This window comes from Macaca mulatta, chromosome 2 (assembly GCF_049350105.2).
Source record: "Macaca mulatta isolate MMU2019108-1 chromosome 2, T2T-MMU8v2.0, whole genome shotgun sequence".
NCBI lineage: Eukaryota > Metazoa > Chordata > Mammalia > Primates > Cercopithecidae > Macaca > Macaca mulatta.
In genome coordinates, this window is record NC_133407.1 from 45,595,716 (window position 1) to 45,617,728 (window position 22,013).

Here is a 22,013-nt window from a genome sequence, read left to right on the forward strand (position 1 = left end):
CTTGGTGTGAAGATATAATGCTTAATTCTCTCTTCATTTTTCTGTTTGAATACTTTCTTCTATAAGCACCACTGGTTAGAGAAGAAAGGACTGTTTTGGTTTATTCGGGGTTGGATAAAAATATTAGACTCATAATTCTCGGTTGGGCCTTGATTTTCCTTTCAGAAATGGATATAAGTTGTTAGGAGAATGCTGAAGTGACTGAATTTACTCTTTCTGTGCCATCTAGAATGTGTGTGTATTATTGCTTGGAAACTTGATGCTTTCAGTCTGATGGAAACAGCTCTTCCAGTCTATAGTTTAATTGTGGATAAGCAAAACTCCGCTTTTTTCCAGAGAAATTTCACAGATTATAAGACATAGTAATAGAGGGTATCTCCAGTACTAGGAATGTAATAAGATTCTGTCTAAGCAACTGCAGTCTGAAGAAAATATCTAAATGGAAATACATTCTTTATCATTATATTTGTTCTTCAGCATTTCCAAGTACCAAAATGTACTTGGGGATAACAACTTTGCTTAAAACCTTTTCACGGTTTCATTGAATTTGGGAAAGGCCTGAAAGCTTTCAGAAAGATGATTTTCTTATAAATAGTGTACAAATAAGCAAGTTGCTCTTTCGTGAACATTTTTAATGGTTTCTGAGGCTGGCCAAAAAACTCTCTGTCTTTACCCTACGCAGCCCTAGAAGCTGTAGCAGCCTTACCTTAAGTTCTTTTCTTAGTAAAGCAGAAAATGAGCAGTTCCCACCCTGTGTAAAGCTGAGAAGATCTTGAATGATGCATGTCGAGGAAACTTGGATACTGATACTGCTGGCAATTTATATAGGCCCCAGTGCCAAAGAATTAAAGACTCTGGAGTTTTCTTAAAAGAGGCCAGCTTTTAAAAAGTTATGTTTTCTTTTTCACAGTGACCTGAGCTCTTAAACCTAAGTAGAGAATTAAGACTTGCTCAGTTTTGTGAAGCAGTCAACTTATTTGTATGCACCATAGAATGCTCTGTGGCTCTTGTTAGAGAAGTGAACACATTGTGACCAATTAACCATGGAAAGTGAGTGCCATGGGAACATGTTATGTAGTTAAAACAAAACACATGGCTTTCTTAGGAACTGGAATTGCCTTTCCTATATTATACCTGGAGTCCAACAAAGGCTATGCCTTTGTGCCAGTCCTTTTATAATGAATCAACCAATTGCTCAATTGTATTCTTGTGGAGGAGGGGGATAACATTCCTTTATGATCCCCAGTTTAGATCAGTTTACCACCCAAAGCATGATATTTGATTACCCTTATTATGTTTCTTTGCGTAGCTACAAATGTTACTAATGGTGTGGCCTTGTCTAGCCATTTAAAAAAAAGTCTGCCTCTGTGATGACTTAACAGTCAGTGCTGTAAAAGGCACTATTGCTTGCAACCCTGGAAATATGAGCCCAAAGAGAATAGAGCAGCACTTTGGGGTTAGGGATAAACTGCAGAAACAAACCTCTTAAACTCCTGAATATGCCAGTGAGTGCCTGACTGCCTACTTTTTCTTCTAAGTGCTGATTTTAATCTCTAAAGCTCCCCGGGTCTGGGCCTCAATTGCTTTAAGAATTATAAAAGTTTAGCTACCATTTCTGACTATGTGACTATGTTCTTCTATTAGAATTGAGGTTTCTAGGGTTCCCTGTTTCTCTTTCCTTCCAAATGTTTCCAACTCAGTTATTGGCATTACAGGAAAAACAAAGTGTTGTCAGAAGCTACTAAATGCTTATCCCTGTATCTACCTACTCCAGCTGAGATGGGAGGTCGAGATGCTTCTCCTCACATGTTGGAGCAGTGGTTCCCAGTCTTCTGGAATTTGTAGCTCATCAGTAACAACATGTTGTGCATATACTACTTGCAAGGTCTATATTTTTAACTTTTATATACTAAATATATGTGTTATACATGTTCTACTTAATGTGTAGGTTATATATACTAGGGTATATATGAAGATAAATGCTGCTGGATGTGGTGGCTCATTCCTGTCATCCCAACACTTTGGGAACTGAGGCAGGTGGATTGCTTGAGCCCAGGAGTTCAAAACCATCCTGGGCAACACGGCAAAACCCCATCTCTACTGAAAATAGAAAAATTAGCTGGGTGTGGTGGCATACGCCTGTAGTCCCAGCTACTTGGGAGGCTGAGGCAGGAAGATTAATTGAGCTGAGGAGTTCGAGCCTGCAGTGAGCTGTGACTGTGCCACTGCACTCCAGCCTGGATGACAGAACAAGACCCTGTCTCAAAAAATGAATGAATGAATGCATGAATGCATGCATGAATGAATGAATGAATGAATTCATGCATGCATACTACTCAGGAGGCTATGTCTTCCTATGTTGGGATTACAGGCATGAGCCGCTAAAACTAAACTTAAAAGGATAAGAAGGGGAGCTCATAGAGATTGTGGCGCACTCCTCTTTTGCTAGGGGGCTGCTACTTCCTCCCAAGTAGAGCACAGACAGAGTTTTAGCAACAAGAAGAGTGGGGATGATGGAAAATCAGGAAGAGGGTATCTTAGCAAACACATGTTAATAAGCAATGAGACATGGATTTGTTTTGTTAGGGAGGATGGAGGGGGAGGAGTCTAGAGCAAGCACCCTCGCTGCTGCTGTTTGAGTGCTCTCTACATCACTAACGTTGTGCTGGGTGTTTTTTGTACATTATCATTTCATCCTGGCAGCCAATCATAAAGTAGGGTTTAAGATGAGGAAACTAAGGCACACAGGAGTTAAATGAGAAATAAAAACATAAAATAAGATGATTTTTAAAATCTATTGTTAATTGGAAAGACTTTATCATATCATTAACTAATATCTCGTACAATATATGCACAAAATACTGTTTATTAATGAGTGAGTATAAAGTTGTATTTTAAATAATCTCGATAATTTTGACTTTTTTGCCCAACATGCGATCACACTGCTCCTCTTTTGTTTTCTGATGTAGCTGATGAAGACTCCTACTAAGATTAAAGGTGTGTGTTCTATTGTTTTCTTATGCTTATATGATTTGTATTTTTTACAGTCTCCAATTGCTTTGCAGACATATTTTTAAAGCTACTTGCTTATTTAGTGAGTGTAGCTTTGGTATCAACGGGGTTATATAATCTGTTAATCCACTCAACCAGGCATGCACAGACTGTAGAACATCACAAATGCTGGAAGCGAAAAAGGAATGACAGTCACTGTCCAGACTCTTTGTGGACTGTCTACTCCTCTCTTGGGATATCCCTTGAACTGTTTGCGTCATGGGATCTGGTCATAAGGACCAACTTAGGATTCTACAAAAATATACACATTAAATATTTGTAAAGCTAATTTTGTTTCCTTATTTTTAGTTTTAAAAATATACATTGTTCTTATATTTACTTCCTACACTCTGGTAGAGATCATTGTTCTTGGTGACTCTTGTCTTCTGAGTAGACAAGGTTGTGACCTCAGTTTTCTCATCTGTTAAACAGGGAGTTGGACTAGATGACTTTTTAGGTGTTTGGGGAGGGGATTTTTTTTAACCACATTTAGTTTTGTACCTACTTTTTTGTACTGGCATATGCCTATTAACTCATCCTTCTAAGTAACACTCACTGGTTGGAAGTTTCTGTAAGGAATAATGTTCAGAAATAGGAGTGACATATTAAGGTTTGCTTTTTAAGTCAAGATTTTGGAAATATCTATTACACCCAAAATGGAACTTGAAAAGCTTTCTTACTCTTCAAGGCCCATCCAGTTTAAACCCTATCCTCTCAGGATAATTTTTGTCAGACCCATGTTTGAAGTATCTGCTATCTGTTTTTTTTCTTCTATAGAATTCTGCTTGTACATTCATCAGTAGACTTAAATTATGGTTGTATGTGTACATGTTTGCTTTCTATGAGGCACAGCTGTTTATTGTTTGTTTTGTTTTTGAGACAGTGTCTCGCTCTGTCACCCAGGCTGGAGTGCAGTGTTGCTATCAGAGCTCACTGCAGCCTCGACCTCCCAGGCTCAAGAGATCCTCCTGAGAAGCTGGGACCATAGGCATGTACCACCATGTCCAGTTAATTTTTTTAAGACTTTTTTTTTTCTTTTAGAGACAGTCTCCCTGTGTTGCCCAGGCTGATCTTGAATTCTTGGCCTCAAGCAATCCACCCGCCTTGGCCTCCCAAAGTGCTGCAATTACAGGTGTGAGCCACCATGCTGGGCCAATCATATTTTAAATGTTTAGAAAAAAATGAGGATTTGGAGTTCAGTTAGAATTGAGATAGTAAAAAGAACCATGTACAGGAAGAATTGTTTTGTAATTCTCTATACTGAGTCATCTAATTTCAATGTCTACATAAAAGAAGCTCAGATCTCTTTCTTGAATATCATGTAGAAAGATGATACCTTGGTTCCCTTGAGAACCTGATTCATGACATCATTGCTTTTGGCCATTCAAGAGTCATTGTGGTTTATTGAAAGGAACATGGAACTGGGACTCGGGCACACTGGAAATACTACCAGCTTTGACACTTACTAGTGGATGACCTAGGCTGTTTAGCTTGATCCCTCTGAACCTGTTTCCTTATATGTAGAAATGGGAATAAAGATGGGTCCTAGAACTGAAAATACAGTGTGTGTGCGTGCGCACACGTGTGTGCAGTGTACCTGTGTGCATGCACACATGTATGTGTATAAATTTATGTAGTGTAATATTATTTTTATTCCCATTTTACATGTGAGGAAACAGCTAATAATTCTATAATATGTAATATTCAGTCCTGTTCCTTAGATCACTGGGCTGATGTGAAAATCAGATGTGATAATACATCTGAAAGTGCTTTATAAATTAGAAAACATTTAAATCTGAAATGTAATTTACCTTGATAATGGCACCTGTTACTTATAATATCATGGTGGCCTTCCTTAGTCTTTGGTTTTAGGCCACCATGAAGAATCACTTTCAGACTTACTTCTTTCTTTCACAACATTTGTCATTGTTATTAGCTGAGAATAAAATCTCTAGTGAATTTTTACTGAGACATTCATACTACCTTATGACTTAATGAAAAAACCCATCACTTTGAAACAAACAAAAAACACTGGGTCAGCCGATTAATGCTACTTTAAATAATGAAGTTAACTAAAGTAAAATATTCTAAGATTTCAAGAGTTGTATAGAGTCAGACTAACTCTGTAAGCAGAATGACTAAATTCTCTTATGGCAGGTCCAGAGGGGAAGCTTCCTGGACCCATCTTTATATTAAATAGTGATAACGTGGACTTTCACACACTTGTTTCAAGTTTGTTTCAGTATGACTCTAGTTGTTTTGATGTTAATGTGTGCCTACTAACTGAGTGGTGTTGGGCAAGTTAGTTAACCGTAGTGAGCTTGATTTTATCAGTAAAAATAGATATAACAACTACTACTTTTGGGGGCTGTTTTAAGGATTGGAAAGTTTTTTTTTTTTTTTTTTTTTTTTTTTTTTTTTTTTTTGAGATGTAGTCTCGCTCTGCCGCCCAGGCTGGAGTGCAATGGCATGATCTTGGCTCACTGCAACCTCCGCCTCCCAGGTTCAAGCGATTCTCGTGTCTCAGCCTCCCGAGTAGCTGGGATTACAGGTGTGCATCACCATACCTGGCTAATTTTTGTATTTTTAATAGGACGGAGTTTCACCATGTTGGCCAGGCTGGTCTCGAACTCCTAACCTTGTGATCCGCCCGCCTCGGCCTCCCAAAGTGCTGGGACTGTAGGCATAAGCCACCGTGCCTGGCCGGATTAGAAATAATTTATTTAAAGTTCCTGGCAAGTATTCATCAGAATTCTGGTTAGCACACATGTGTATGAGGAAACTCACTGGAGACCTGGGAAAGAACTGTTGGGAAGGATTAGAAGGAATAGTGCTTAGCACTCACACAGACCAGCAATAGTGCCAATTCTTACCAGCCACACGGTAAAAAACCATGTAGTAATGTACAGGTTATTGGGTACTCAGAACCCTCTTGCCTCAATCATGGGGAATAATTAGCCCACAGACAGTGTGGTTTCTCAACCTCAGCACTATAGGAATGTTAGACTTGATAATTCTTTGTTTTAAGGGGATCTCCTGTGTATTATATGATGTTTAGCAATGTCTCTGGCCTCAACACACTAGATGCAAGTGATGCCTCCTTTTGTGAAAGTAAAAAATGTCTCCAGACCTTACCAGATGTCCTCTGGGGAGCATAGTCATCTCTTGTTGAGAATCAGAGCCCTAAACTCACTTCTGCCCTGGTCCTGCCTAATGAAGCTTAAAAGCAAGACCTAAGGGTCAAACTCTTTCGAAGAATTTAACTGCATCCAAGAATAAAGATCAAGAATGGTTATAGGGCTTCCCCCTACCTACAAAAACAGAAAAAAAAATTTAAAATTTTGCCCTGGCAAGGTGGCTCACACCTGTAATCCCAGCACTTTGGGAGGCCGAGGCAGGTGGATCACTTGAGGCCAGGATTTTGAGACCAGCCTAGTCTCATGGTGAAACCCCATCTCTACTAAAAAGACAAAAACTATCCAGGCATGGTGGCAGGTGCCTGTAATCCCAGCTGCTCAGGAGGCTGAGGTGGGAGGATTGCTTGAGCCCAGGAGGCAGAGGTTGTAAGTAAGTAAGTAAGCTGAGATTGCACCACTGTACTCCAGCCTGGGCATCAGAGTGAGACCCTGCCTCACAAAAAACCAACTCTAAAATACAAAATCTTGGCTGGGTGCAGTGGCTCATGCCTATAATCCTAGCACTTTGGGAGACTGAGGCAGGCAGATCACAAGGTCAAGAGTTTGAGACCAGCCTGGCCAACATGGTGAAACTCCACCTCTACTAAAAATACAAAAATTAGCCGGGCATAGTGGCGAGTACCTGTAATCCCAGCTACTCGGGAGGCTGAGGCAGGAGAATTGCTTGAAACCAGAAGGCAGCGGTTGCAGTGAACCGAGATCACGCCACTGCTTTCTAGCCTGGGCAACAACAGTGAAACTCTTCTCAAAAAAGAAAAAAAAAAAATCCCAACGGACCTTGAATATCCAAAGCCATCTTGAAAAAAATAAAGTTACAGAGTGTACACTTCCTGCTTTCAAAATATACTACAAAGCAGCAGTCTGATATCAAGATGGTATAGTACTGGCATAAAGACGTATATATAGACCAATGGAACAGAATAAAGAGCATGTAAATACACACACACACACACATATATATGGAGAGAGAGAGAATATCAAATGATCTTTGAGAAAGGTCCCAAGACTTACATGTTGGGGCAGAGACAGTCTGTTCAACAGATGGTGTTGGAAAATTGGATCTCCATATGCAAAACAATGAAGTTGAGGCCGGGCATGGTGGCTCATGCCTGTAATCCCAGCGCTTTGGGAAGCCGAGGCAGGTGGATCACCTGAGCTCAGTGGTTTGAGACCAGCCTTGGCAACATGGCAAAATCCTGTCTCTATAAAAAATACAAAAAATAATTTTAAAAAAAGGCCGGCATGGTGGCTCAGGCCTGTAATCCCAGCACTTTGGGAGGTCACGGTGGGTGGATCACTTGAGGTCAGGAGCTGGAGACCAGTCTGGCCAACATGGTGAAACCCTATTTCTACTAAAAATACAAAAATTAGCCAGCTACTTGGGAGGCTGAGGTAGGAGAATCGTTTGAACCTGGGAGGTGGAGGTTGTGGTGAGCCAAGATCATGCCACTGCACTCCAGCATGGGTGACAGAGTGAGACCCCATCTCAAAAAACAAAAACAACCAAAAAAATCCCAAAGCTGGCGTGGTAGTGTGTGCCTATGGTCCCAGCTAATTGGGAAGCTGAGGTGGGAGAATTGCTTGAGCCTGGGAGGTTGAGGGTGCAGTGCACCAAGATCATGCCACTGCAGTCCAGCCTGGGCAACAGAGTGAGACCTGTCTCAAGAAAAAAAAAAAAAAAAAGGACGAAGTTGAACCTTAAACCATATGCAAAAATTAACTCAAAATGGATTAAAGACCTAAATGTAAAACCTAAAACTCTTAGAAGAAAACATTGGGTGAAAGCTGCAGGACACTGAATTTGACAATGATTTCTTGGATATGGCATCAAAAACACAGGCAACAAAAGCACAAATAGACAAATGGGACTTCCTCAAGCTAAAAAACTTCTGCACATCAAAGGAAACAATCAGTAGAGTGAAAAGGCAGCCTTAGGTGTGGAAGAAGATACTAGTAAATCATATGACTGATAAGGGGATAATATCCAGAATATATAAAGAGATCTATAATTCATTAACTAAAAACAACCTAATTAAAAAGTGGGCAAAGGATTGGAGCAGATGACATTCCAAAGATGACATACAAATGGTCCATAAGCATATAAAAAGATGTTCAGTATCACTACAAATGGTCCTTGACTTACAGTGGTTAGACTTACAATTTTTTAACTGTATGATAATGCAAAAATGATAGACATTCAGTACACTCCTCCACTTACAATGGGGTTATGTACTAATAACCCCATCACAAGTTGAAAATATGTCAAAAGTGAGTTTTCTATGCACTTTCATCATCAGGATATAACATCACTATAAGTTGAAGAACATCTGTATTCATAAGAGAAAACAAATGTGCATCAAAATTGTAATGAGGTATCACCTTATGCCCATTAGGATGACCAACAGCAAACAAACAGAAAATTTAAAAAGTGTTGCTGAGGGGATGCAGAGTAATTGGACCCCTTTTGGGAATGTAAAATAGTGTAGCCATTATAGAAAGCAGTATGGAGGGCCCTCAAAAAATTAAAAATAGAATTAACATATGATCCAGCAATTCCACCTCTAGGTATATATTTGAAAAAAATTAGAGCAGGATCTTTTTTTTTTTTTTCCTTTTTCTGAGACAGAGTCCTGTTCTGTTGCCCAGGCTGGAGTGCCGTGGTGTGATTTCAGCTCACTGCAACTTCCACCTCCTGGGTTCCAGCAATTCTCCTGTCTCAGCCTCCTGAGTAGCTGGGATTACAGGTACATGCCACCATGCCTGGCTAATTTTTATATTTTTAGTAGAAATGGGTTTCACCATGTTGGCCAGGCTGGTCTTGAACTCCTGACCTCAGGTGATCCACCTGCCTTGGCCTTCCAAAATGCTGGGATTATAGGCATGAGCCACTATGCCTAGGCTAGAGCAGGATCTTAAAGAGATATTTGCATACCCATGTTCACTGCATCATTAGTCACAACAGCTAAGATGTGGAAGCAAACCACATGCCTACTTGCAGGTGACTAGATAAAGGAAATGTGGTATAGAGATACAATGGAATATCATGCAGCCTTTAAAAAGAAAGAAATCTTGTCATATGCTACAACATGGATGAACCTCAAGGCCTCATTTTGCTAAGCAAAATAAGCCAGTCACAAAAGTACAAAGACTGTATGATTCCACTCATATGAAGCATGTAGAGTAGTCAAAATCACAGAAACAAATTAGAAGGGATTGCCAAGGGCTGGGGAGAGGAGAGAAGGGAAGTTAGTGTTTAATGGGTATAGAGTTTCAGATTTGCAAAATGACAAAGTTATAGAGAACTGTTGTATGACAATGCAGTATAATTAACACTACTGAAATATATACTTAAAAATGGTTAAGAAGGCTGGAGCAGTAGCTCACACCTGTAATCCCAGCACTTTGGGAGGCTGAGATGGATGGATCACCTGAGGTCAGGAGTTTGATACCAGCCTGGCCAACATGGTGCAACTCTCTCTACTAAAAATACAAAAATTAGCTGGGCGTAGTGGCTACACCTGTAATCCCAGCTACTCGGGAGGCTGTGGCAGGAGAATCACTTGAACCTGGGAGGCGGAGGTTGCAGTGAGCTGAGATTGCACCATTGCACTCCAGCCTGGGCCACAAGAGCGAAACTCCATCTCAAAACAAACAAAACAAAACAAAAACAAGGTTAAGATGGTAAAATTAATGTTATGTGTTTTTTACCACAATAAAAAAATTTATGGGAATGCAAAACTGTTACCCAACAAAGTAAACTTTACAGTGTCTTTTATCCAGTAAAAAATTAGCAGACATGCAATGAAGCAGGAAAATGTTACCCATAACTAGAAGGGAAAATCTATGAATCAAAACTGACCCAGAACTAATACAGTTATTAGACTTGTCAGACAATGAAATTAAAATGTAATTAGCGCTGTATTACTTATGCTTAAGAGAGTTAAGTGGAGACATAGAAAATATTTTAAGATACCCAAATCAAACGTCTAGAGATAAAAACACAGCATCTGAGATGAAAATACACTGGACAGGATTAAGGGCAGATTAGACATTGCAGAAGAAAAGATTAGAGACCTTGGAGACATAACAATGGCAGCTGTCTAAAATGCAACCAAAAGGAAAGAACTACAAAAGTACTTAAAATAGCAGTAATCTGCATGATAACTTTAAGTGGTCTAATATTTGTATACTTAAGTTCCCTGAAGGAGGAGGGAGGAACAGAAGAAATATTTGAAGAGATCATGGCTGAAAAAATTTTCCAAATTTAATGAAACCTCTAAACCCAAAGATCCAAGATGCTCAATGAACCCCAAACAAAAGCTATATGAGGAAAACTACATCAAAGCATAATTGTTTTGTTTCAAATCCACTGATAAGGATAAAAATCTAAAAGAACCCGAAGAAAAAAGACACATTACATAGGAAGAAAGGTAAAGATGTTGTAGATGTCTTTTGCTTGTATTCAATTGAAGTCTTCAACTATGCTTGTGGATTTATCTATTTCTCACTGCAGTGCTGTTTAAGTTTTGCCCAAGATGGTATAGTATAGATAAGATAGTGGAGGAACATCATTAAGGTAATAAAAGAAAAACAGTCAACCTAGAATTCTATACCCAACAAAAATATACTTCAAAAAAAAAAAAAAGATGAAATAAAGACTTTTTAGACATGTGAAAACTGAAAGAATTCATCACCAGCAGCCTTGCCTGACAAATGTTAAAGGAGGTCCTCAAGGCAGAAGGAAATACGGGTCTATACAAAGAAGAGCTTCAGAAATGGTGCTACATGAGTAAACAGATAAGATTTCTTATTGTTTAAATCATTTTGAAAGCCAGTTGTTTTAAATAAAAATAATAAAATATATGGAGCTTGAGGGGAAAAATGGAAGCATACCATTGGAACTTTTTTTTTTCTTTTAGAGACAGGGTCTCACTCTGTCACCCAGGTTGGAGTGCAATGGTGCAATCATGGCTCACTGTAGCCTCTGAACTCCTGGGCTCATGCTATCCTCCCAACCTTAGCCTCCCAAGTAGCTGGAACTTCAGGCACATACCACCACACTGTAAAATTCTTATCCTAGATTTGTAATGGTGTAATAGGGCTTGAAGATAAGCTGTAGTAAGTTAAAAATGCGTATGCTATAAATCCTAAAGCAATCACTAAAATGACAAAGAATTATAACTAATAAGACAAGAAAGGTGATAAAATGGAATTATAAATAATATTTGGGTAATCCGAAAGAGGAAAAAAGAAAAAAGAAAACAAAGAACAAATGGGACAAATAGAAAACAAATAGCAGGAGGAAAAACTTAACCTTATCAATAATCACATTAAAGATTAATTGTCTACATATCTCAATTAAAAAGTAGAGATTAACTGGCCAACATGATGAAGTCCTGTCTCTGCTAAAAATACAAAAAAAAGAAAAAAGAAAAATCCGGGTGTGGTGACGCAAGTCTGCAGTCCCAGCTACTCAGGAGGCTGAGGCAGAAGAATTGCTTGAATCTGGGAGGCAAAGGTTGTAGTGAGCCGAGTTCGTGCCACTGCACTCCAGCCTGGGTGACAGAGTGAGACTTTGTCTCAAAAAAAAAAAAAAAAAACAGGTTTGAATAAAGAAATATAACATGGTGATGAACTCTCGGTATTGTTCAGATGTCAATTCCCCAAAATCAATCCTCAGGTTTAGTGAAATTCCAGGCTAAATCACAGAAGACTATTTTGGTAGAAACGGACATCCTGATTCTGAAATTCATATGGAAATATGAATGACCTAGAATGGCCCAAACTATTTTGGACAAAAATAACAGAATTGGAGAACTAGTGCTACCTGATTTCTAGAGCTTTTTGTTTGTGTGTGTGTTTTGTTTGTTTGTTTTTAAAAGACAGGGTTTTTTTCTGGTGCCTAGGCTAAAGTGCAGTGGCACCATCATAGCTCACTGCAGCCTTGAACTCCTGGGCTCAAGAGATCCTTTCGCCTCAGCCTTTCAAGTAGCTAGGATAACAGAAGCATGCCATCATGCCTGGCTAATTTTTTTTTTTTTCCTGTGGCGACAGGGTTCTCACTATGTTGCCCAAGTTGGTCCCAAACTCCTGGCCTCAAGCTGTCCTCCCACTTCAACTACCCAGAGTGTTGCGATTGGGTGAGCCACCACACCTGGCCCCTCTAGACATTTTATAATGTTACAGTAATTAACAGTGTTGTATTTGCACGAAGATAGACATATGAATGGAATAGAATAGAAAGTCCATAAATAGGCTCACACATATGGACAACTGAATTTCAACAAAGATGCAAATGCCATTCGGTGGAGAAACAGTAATTGCCCACAAATGGTGTTGGAAAAATTGGATACCCGGTTGCAAAACAAAGAACATTGGTTCATACCTTGTATTATAAACAAACCCAAAATAGACTGTAGACCTGAATATCAGTCCTAGAAAATATAAAACTTCTGAAAGAAAAAATGTTGTGACCTTGGGTTTGATAAAAATTTCAAAGATACAACACCAAAAGCATAGTCTATTATAGAAAGGGTTGATAAGTTGGACTTCATCAAAATGTAAAAGTTCTGGCATTTCAAAGAAACTATTAAGAGAATGAAATGACAATTCTCAGACTGAGAGAAAACATGTACGAAGTATATATCTAATAAAGCACCTATATCCATAATATGCAAACAACCCTCAACTCACTAAGAAGACAAAACACACAATAAAATAACAGGCAAAAGATTTGGACACTTAACCAAAGAAGATATATAGGTGCGTAGATAAACTCATGAAAAGATGCTCATCATCATTAGTCATCAGAGAAGTGTAATATAACATACCATAGTGAGATAGCACGATTTGAATGGCCAAAATTGGAAAGATCAATCATACCAAGTGTTGGTGAATATGTGGAGGAACCAGAAATCTCATACACTGTTGATGGGACTGCAAAATGGTATAATTATTTTGGAAAACAACTTGATAGCATCTTAAAAAGTCAAATATACATCTACCACAATTTCCAGCCATTCTACTATAGGCATTTACTGAAGAAAAATGAATGTGTTTGTCCACACACAGACTTGCACACAATAGTTCATAGCAGCTTATTTGTAATAACCAAAATCTGTGATCAACCTAAGTGTCTTCATGATTTATCCATTCAAGAGAACACTACTCAGAAATATAAAGGAATGAACTATTAAAACATACAACATAGATAAATCTCAAAATATTTATGCTGACTGAAAGAAGCCAGAATAAAAGAGTATGTACACATGATTCTGTTTATATAAAACTCTAGAAAATGCAAATTAATCTATAGTGACATTAAACACATCAGTGGTTGTCTGGGAACAGAGGAGGATGGGAAGGAGGGATTACCAAGGAGCATGAGGAATATTATAGGAATCATAGACATGTTCACTTCTTAATAATAGTGACAGTTTCAAATTTGTTGTAATATGTCAAAACTTCACATTTTATACGTTAAATATGTGCAGCTTAGTGTATGCGAATTATAGCTTAAAGCTGATAAAAATCAATTTATAGTTTAGAAAAATGTTCATGAAAAGCTTAACATCATGGGAAAATACCATGTAATATTCAAAGGTGGATAAATAGTTTTGTATAAATTATGTTTTAAGAAAAAGCCTGTGAAAAGCCTATGAAGGAACAGTCCAAAAAATTGAGTGTAGTTTTCCCCCGTGTATATGTGTATGTGTATTCAGGATATGTAATTAAATATGGAAAAGAAAGTAGAAAGTTAAAGGTTATCCTAGATCCCATCATCCTGATTAATACTTTTTATCTGTAGATAAACAACATGCCAGCGCCCCCCCGATTCTCTCTCTCTCTATGTGTGTGTGTGTGTGTGTGTGTGTGTGTGTGTGTGTGTGTATGAATGAGAGATTTGGAGCTGCTTTAATGGACAAGAACTCTTTCTCCATTGTTTATTCCTCTACTCACCCTCCTGCTGTCACTACTCTCGAAGAAGCTAGCCAGCGCCATCGGAAAAGGTGATAGTTGCATTTCGTGTGTGAGATGTGAGTATAGGGACCCAGGGGATCCCTTTTCCCCAACATACCTGTCTGTCTGCTCACTTAACCTGAGATTCCGAAATTCCTAGAGAATAAAGCTGTTTATTCTATAATTAAGAAAGTCGTTTTAAGCATACAGTCTCTTGAAAGAGGCAATAAAATAGTGCCTGGCCTTTCACATGTGCTTTCTCATTTGATCCTGACAATGCTATGAGATAGGTATTATTTCTTCCAGTCTAAAAAGTGAGATCCAGAGAGGTCACATACCCCAGATTGCACAGCTGGTAAGAGGTGAAGCCAGCATGGCATTCTGGATCTGCCACATTTCAAAGCTCAGTTGAAGGCAAGAAAGCATAGGGTGTAGAGAAGGCAGAAGTGCTGTCATGAAGGGTTGACACCTGTAATAACTGTGGCCCCCTTAATTGGTCTGGGAGCAGTCTCTGAATACAGGGACAACAGTGACACTTCAGGGTGGGCAGAAACATGCCTGCTTTTGAGTGCTGTAAAAAGGATGCCTGAGTGGTGTTTAGCATGTGTCTTTAAACTCTTTCTAGCCTTACCATTTGCTTCTCTGAGGCACATTTTCTCAATATTCATTTTGGAATGTAATGATGTACTAGCTTGTATTATATTTGATTTAAAAATAAAAAACAACTCTATAGCAAGGATGAATTCCCAGGCCTCAAAATTTAGGTGTGTAAGAAACATTTTATTTTATTTTATTATTTTTTTGAGACGGAGTTTCACTCTTGTTGCCCAGGTTGGAGTGCAATGGCGTGATCTCAGCTCACTGCAACCCCCACCTCCCATGTTCAAGCAATTCTCCTGCCTCAGCCTCCTGAGTACCTGGAATTATAGGCATCCGCCACCATGCCCGGCTAATTTTGTATTTTTAGTAGAGACGGGGTTTCTCCATGTTGATCAGGCTGGTCTCCAACCCCTGACCTCAGGTGATCCACCCTCCTTGGCCTCCCAAAGTGCTGGGATTACAGGTGTGAGTCACTGCGCCCAGCCTATCTTTATATTTATTACAACATGATTTCTATCATCAGTACTTACATAATAGAAGACTTCCTTAGGGTAAAACATACAGGGCAAAACTCAGTCATTTAAGGCTGAGCTCAGTTGTCATCCCTGGGTGATAGCAGTAAGTTTTCAGAAACTTCATCATGTCATAGCATGGATAGGAGGGCGAGGAGTTCAGGGCTGCCATTTCTCTTAAACCAGCTTCTGCTGAGACTTTGTGTAGTCCCTGGGTGTGGTTGTCCCTCCCTGCTGACGTCTGAAGTGTCTGAATTTCCCCTTAGTCTGTAGTAATGAGGTCCATGTGGGGCCCCTTCGTTAAGACCCTGAATCCCCTTCAAGTCCACTTGGTTTTAGTAGTGGAATGGTAGAGGGAATGGGTTGAGATTGTCAAAGAGTAAGTTATTGTTTAGCAGTTTTACACCACTACACTTGAGATAACATTGCTTTTCTCTAATACCTACTTCTCCCTTGAATACTTTCTGTATCATTTGAACATATGGACACCTCTTCTTCCTCTCACCTCCTTAATTCTCTGTGTCTAGACTGCACCGGATGGTAAATTTTATTGATTACACTTATACTAACATTGCTCTTTAGCTTACTAATTTGTTTTTCTTACATACCCCCAACTAGTTTGAAAGCTCCTGGAATCCCTAGACCAGAAATTAAACTTCTTGATGCCCTTCACAGTGCTTAGCATAGGACTGAGTGCACAGGCAGTTCTTAGTATTAGCTAGATGAATAAATGAATGAATTTAAACTTTTTGAGTGTAGAGAATAAATCTAATATTTCTTTCTATATCCCCTGTGATGTTTGACATAGTGTTAAACACTAAGCAGTCATAAACTATTTACTTAATTCAATTGAATTGGGAGCCATTTTGTATTACTAGTTCTGCATGTATTTCTAGTGTCTAACGAAGCCTCGAAAAACCATGTCTGCTGCAGACTGCTCATTGGAAAATATTTTAAGCTATTGATTAAAATTGACTGGGAGAATTGAATACAATAGAGGAGATAAGTGTGATTCCATACATGGCATATCAGAGACAGGAAACAATACAAGACCAGAAACATTTAAAATCCTGTTGATATTATTTGAAGTGTGTGTTGTTTAAGTGGACATAAGCAAACAGGAGGCAGATGAATCCACCTCACTTCTCTGAAGGTATGGGAGAAAAAATGGACTAAGAAGATGATTTTCTTGAGTTTATCTTTTGGTAGGGTTTTAGTGACCTTCTGTACTTGGGTTCATACAACAAATTTTTATCGAGCACCAACTATGGGTAAATAATGCTTTCGACAGTTTTCAGAGATAACCTGAAAAAAGATGTCTCTTATTTCCAAGAAGGCGTAGTCCTTGATGAAGGCAGGATGAACAGAAAATACTGTATGCAAAATGGCATTAATCAGAAGGCTCAGTGAGTTCCTTTGACATCACTGAGTGATATGATTGCTTATTCAGGCTGAAGGATTTGAGGAAGACTATACAAGAAAAATGGTATTTCATTGGATCTGGAATGATTAGCAAGACTTTACAGGGTGAAGAAAGGATGAAGAGAATTTCAGGAAAAGGGCATGTATAGAGGGTTAATATTTAAAAATAACATGTACAGGATCTTCTGATGTGCTCATGTGGTATGGAGTGTGTGGTTGGGTGATGTCTGATGTGGGTTTGGCTAGGTTGTAGGGGCATTCATTAGAGGCCAGTTTGGATTTATTGTAGTAGTTTATCAAGGTTTATACCCTTCATTTCTCAAAAATTCTTTTTAGCCATCACATGGCAATAGTTAAGTGTGAATCTTCACCTTTTTTCTTCCTCTCTTGTCTGTTATAAAAGTAATATTTGAGCCGGACCTGGTGGTGGCCCATGCCTACAGAGACCAGCCTGGTTAAAAGAGCGAGACCTGGTCTCTACAAAAAACAAAAACAAAAAAACTTTTAGCCAGGTATGGTAGTGCATGCCTGTAGTCCTAGCTTTGAGAGGCTGGGATGGAAGAATGCCTTGGGCCCAGGTGTTTGAAGTTGCAGTGAGCTATGATTGCACACTGTACTCCAGCCTGGGTGACAGAGCGAGACCCAGAGTGATTATATGTATATATATAATATGTATATATATAATATGTATCTATAATATATATGTATCTATAATATATATATTTTTAAAGTAATATTTGGTCATTGTTGGAAATACACAACTATATAGAAAAAATTTAAGGCATTCATAATCTCACCACCCTCACCCCCAAAATAGCTCCTATTATCATTTTTGTATATATATGAATATATATCCTATTCTTTTAAAAAGATATGTACTTTTTCTTTTTAAACATTTTCTGTTCTTATGAATGAATTCCTTTTTTCTTAATCTCTGAAAAATTTAGACATATTTATTACAAAGTCCTTTTTGTGATTCCCAGTTTGGAAGTGTCTTCCTTTCATGCTGATGGATTCTCAGAGTGCGTAAGTTTTGTCCGTGTGAGTTTTGTCTTCAGGGCACTATCTTCAGCTGGAGTCCAGCGTGTACTCTGGGTGGTGCCAGTCTTCCTACCGAGCACTTCTGCTTTCGCCTTTGTGAGATCCTTATGGTTTCCTTGGTTTCTTGGGTTCTGGGTTTCTTTAGGGGAAATGGTATGAATTCAGGCTCCCCCTCACACCTAGGGCAGTTTTGGGGTTCAGATTTTTCCTGGGTGCCTTTTTTTTTTCTGTCTGTAGTATGTGTGAAGTATACCTCTTTACAGACAGGACTGCCTCTTCCCAGGTTTGGGCTTTCTGTTCCACTTCTAACTTTCCCCTGTGTTCAGGATCCGAGGTCTCACTCCGTTGAGTTGTGAATGTTGTCCTGCTCTTATGCAGCTTCCCACTTCATATCTGGCTCTGGAGATTTCTTATGCTTTCTCTAGATCATGTATCTATCGAAAAAATTTAAAGATGTGTATTTTATTAAACATTTCTACGTGTTTCCCTATCACCTCTGTCTAACCCGTCTTTTTTTCTTTGCGCAGGTGTATACTTTAAACAAAGTTGGGAATATACTATACATATTGATAATCTCCTTTTTGGAAACCTGAATAGTATATGGTGAATTTTTTTCCATGTTCTTTGAGAACAATGATTTTTAATTACTATCTGATTTTCCTTTTATTGGGAGATTTACCATATATTATTAAATAAATTCTCTATTTTTTAGAAGTTTAGGTTGTTTTCATTTTCCGTTATTTTAAGTAAAAATGAAGTAAAGATCTATACCAAAATCTTTCCGCTCACTTTGGAATACTTCTGTAGAATAAATCCTACAAATGGAATTGTTTCATCAACATTTTTGAAGAAAGCCTTGTTCATTTGAGGCTTTTGAATCCATTGCTGCTAAATTGTGCTACAATGTTTGTTCCAGTTTTCACCCTATGAGTGTGGTCTGTCAGTTTGTGCCCCATATAGCGGGGTCTCTGTTTCCCAGAACATATTATCCGATTATTATCCTTTTAAAAGTATGGTTAATTTTCTGAGCAAAACAATGATATTAATATTTAATTGTTATTTTAATTTTCATTTAGTTTAATGGCCTTTTAAAAATATAGTTTGAATAGATCTGTGGTATTTTCAGCTTTGTAGCCTCGACTTCCTGGAGCTCAAGTAATCCTCCCACCTCACCCCTCCAAGTAGCTGAGGCTACAGGGATGTACCACCACACTGGGCTAAGTTTTCTATTTTTTGTAGAGACAGGGTTTTGCCAGATTGCCCAGGCTGGTCTCGAACTCCTGGACTCAAGCGATCTGCCCACCTCACCACCATCCTTCACCCAGTCCATTTCCCACCCAGGATTATAGGCATGAGGCTGTTCCCAGCCTTCTTTTGTTATTTGCTGTCTTCCTATTGCCTCCCAAAAGAGTTGGATCTTTAGGTGGAAGTTGTATTTGTTAAGGGCAATGATGGATGAGAGAGCTTGCAAATTGTAGAAGGTGAGGAAAAAATTAAATTGCTCAACATAAGAAAAGCTGTTGAGATGGAGGTTGAGGGGGAAAGGCCTTGGTGAAGGGAAGACTGGAGCCCAGAAAGGAAGGGCCAGGAATTGTGTCAGGGTAGAGAATTTTAGAGTGATCAGAGAGGAGGTGGCTCTCTTGCAGAGAAGAGCTTTGGAGAAAGAACAGTTAAAGGAAATTTTGCAGTTTTGCCCAGTGGTGTGTAAAGTAAATTTTTCTTCTTGATTTCTCCACAAAGTCGTAAGTAAGATATTTCTTGTTAAATGCATTGTGAGGTTGGCTGTATTTGATAGGAATGCATTGAAGCTGTGGTTATGGCCTATGATGGGCACAAGGTGAGAGGCAAATACTGGAGGGAAAGAGGTCGAGCAGCAATGAACCTCCTGAAGTAGCCCTGGTAAAACATCAGAGTACTGAAGCAAGGCTCTGCTCACTGATGACAAAAGGAGTCCAGTTTTTCCTCTTAAAAAGTTCTGGGGTCCTGGTATATATCAAAGAATGGAGAGGGATCTACATAACAACTAGCATTGGTCTTCTAATACTGAGTATGCTTAGAGCTAACTTTGATTTAGTTAGGAAAATAAGGAACATAATTTGAGAGTTATAGAATATGTTAGTCAAATTCTCTTTATCTTCATTTGCTCTTGATTAAACTACCAACAGATAAGATCTCCTACAGTAGTTCTGCTCTTGTTAATTTCTTCATTGCTTTTTTTTTTTTTTTTCTTTTTTTTTGAGATGGTGTTTCGCTCTTGTCACCCAGACTGGAGTACAGTGGCATGATCTTGGCTCACTGCAACCTCCACCTCCCGGGTTCAAGCGATTCTCCTGCCTCAGGCTCCCAAGTTGCTGGGATTACAGGCATGCACCACCATGCCCAGCTAATTTTGTATTTCTAGTAGAGACGGGATTTAACCATGTTGGCCAGGCTGGTCTCAAACTCCTGACCTTAGGTGATCCTCCCGCCTCGGTCTCCCAAAGTGTTGGGATTACAGGCGTGAGCCACCACGCCTGACCTCTTCTTTTATTTCTAAAGCTATACAACCCATGGCATATAAACATTACTGTCTATTGTGTCTTAATTTTGGCTTGAACCTCTTAGGCATATAAAATGACAGTGGTTTTCTTTGGTCATTTTTTTGTTTGTTTGTTTTGTTTTGTTTTTGAGACAGGGTCTCACTCTGTCACCCAAGCTGGAGTGCAGCGATACAGTGATGGCTCATTCCAGCCTCGACTTCCCAGGCTCAAGGAATTCTCCTACTTCAGCCTCCTGAGTAACTAAGACCACAGGTGCGTGTCACCACGCCTGGCTAATTTATTTTTATTTTTCATAGAGAAGGGGTCTCTCTATGTCGTCCAGGCTTGTCTCAAACTCCTGGGCTCAAGTGATCCTCCTGCCTTGGCTTCCCAAAGTGCTGGGATTATAGGCATAAGCCACAGCACCTGACTTCTTTAGTAGTTTTTTACTTAAAGTCCTCTTTTGATGTGCATACTCTTACTCAGCATTGTCAATGACTTGTTCTGGAACATGAAGCATATCATTTTACCCCTCAATCTATATGCTGTTTTTCTTAATTGTGGAGTGAGGAGTGTGGACAGGACTTTATAACTTATAAATCATTAAACTTGAGTGTCATGATTCATTTATGAGGGTAACTTTGTCTAATAATGAGGTAATGGATGTGGAACTGCTTTTAAAAGTATAAAATGCTTGATCAAGTGCAGTTATCAGTTTTTCTAATGCCAAGATTCTAGTGAGAGACAATTTCCAGAGTTGGTAGTGGGCACCACCTACCTCCTCCAAAAGCAAAAGGTATAATTACTTCATAGTTCTCTGGCAAATATCTGGTTTCCCTAAGGGGCATCCATGTTTTGCGAGTAGGAAAAACTCTAACCCGTTTGATAGAATCCTTCAGTGGTGGCATTCAGACTATTAAAAGAATTATAAAACATAGATTTGTTAATTAGTTGTATTCTTTAAGTAAATTGTGTTAATAATTTGATAGTTGTTAATTCTTTGTTATTATGGCATTCTTTGTGATTGATATTTTTCAGTACCTTTTCAAATCTATAACCTATCAAAACTTAGGATTTTAGGTAATACTTCTATGAATCCTTGGAAAAGAATACATGTATAAGACAATTCCTTTTGTCTTTTAATAGGGAAGGCCAGAGTTGGATTATGTAGGTTGCAAAATGCGGTACCTCAGACTTGCAACTCTGAAAAGCACTGCTTGAAATCTCTGCAAAGAATGAAAAATTTCAAGTTTTAAACAATGTGTGTTTTAGAGGTTAAAGTTTAAACCCTGACTTGGAAGCACGCTGGGTAGGACTCTTCTGCTTACTCAGATGCAAGTTGGATCAGAATCTCTCTTGTGTTGCTGTGAATCATTTACACTGAAATTCTCAGCTACAGCTGGAGGAAAGAGGATTACAAAACCAGGAGGTAATACCTGGGTTATTCCAGAGCACTTGGAAATGACTCACAGCTTCCTGCTCTCTGACAGTTCTTCAGTGTTGGTCTTGAGGCATTCATTCTGAATGAGATATTTGGCATTATAGGGAGTTACGGTTTGAGCATTATCCCTAATGTATAATTTCCTGTTACTAAATAATACGTAGAAAATAGGAACAAGGTGTTTTCAGAGGAAAGAAATGTGATGTAAAAAAATTGTGTCATAGAGGAAAACTAATGTGATGTAAAAAAAAGGGTGTCATTTTCACAAAGC

General features: G+C 38.8%; 1 protein-coding gene across 11 annotated transcripts in view; it reads left to right on the plus strand.

Moving 5' to 3' along the window:
• PLS1 (plastin 1) overlaps nt 1–22,013 on the plus strand; it is a 111,932-nt gene that overhangs the window by 27,993 nt on the left and 61,926 nt on the right. The window contains exon 1 of one of the 11 annotated variants that reach the window (XM_077991551.1): nt 2,970–2,997. The exons of 8 other annotated variants lie outside the window; for them this stretch is intronic. The gene's annotated coding sequence lies outside the window, so the exon portion shown is untranslated. Of the gene's footprint in view, nt 1–2,969; nt 2,998–20,450; nt 20,575–22,013 lie in introns of those variants that run through there. 2 more of the 11 variants (XM_077991553.1, XM_077991552.1) reach the window with 2 other exon arrangements.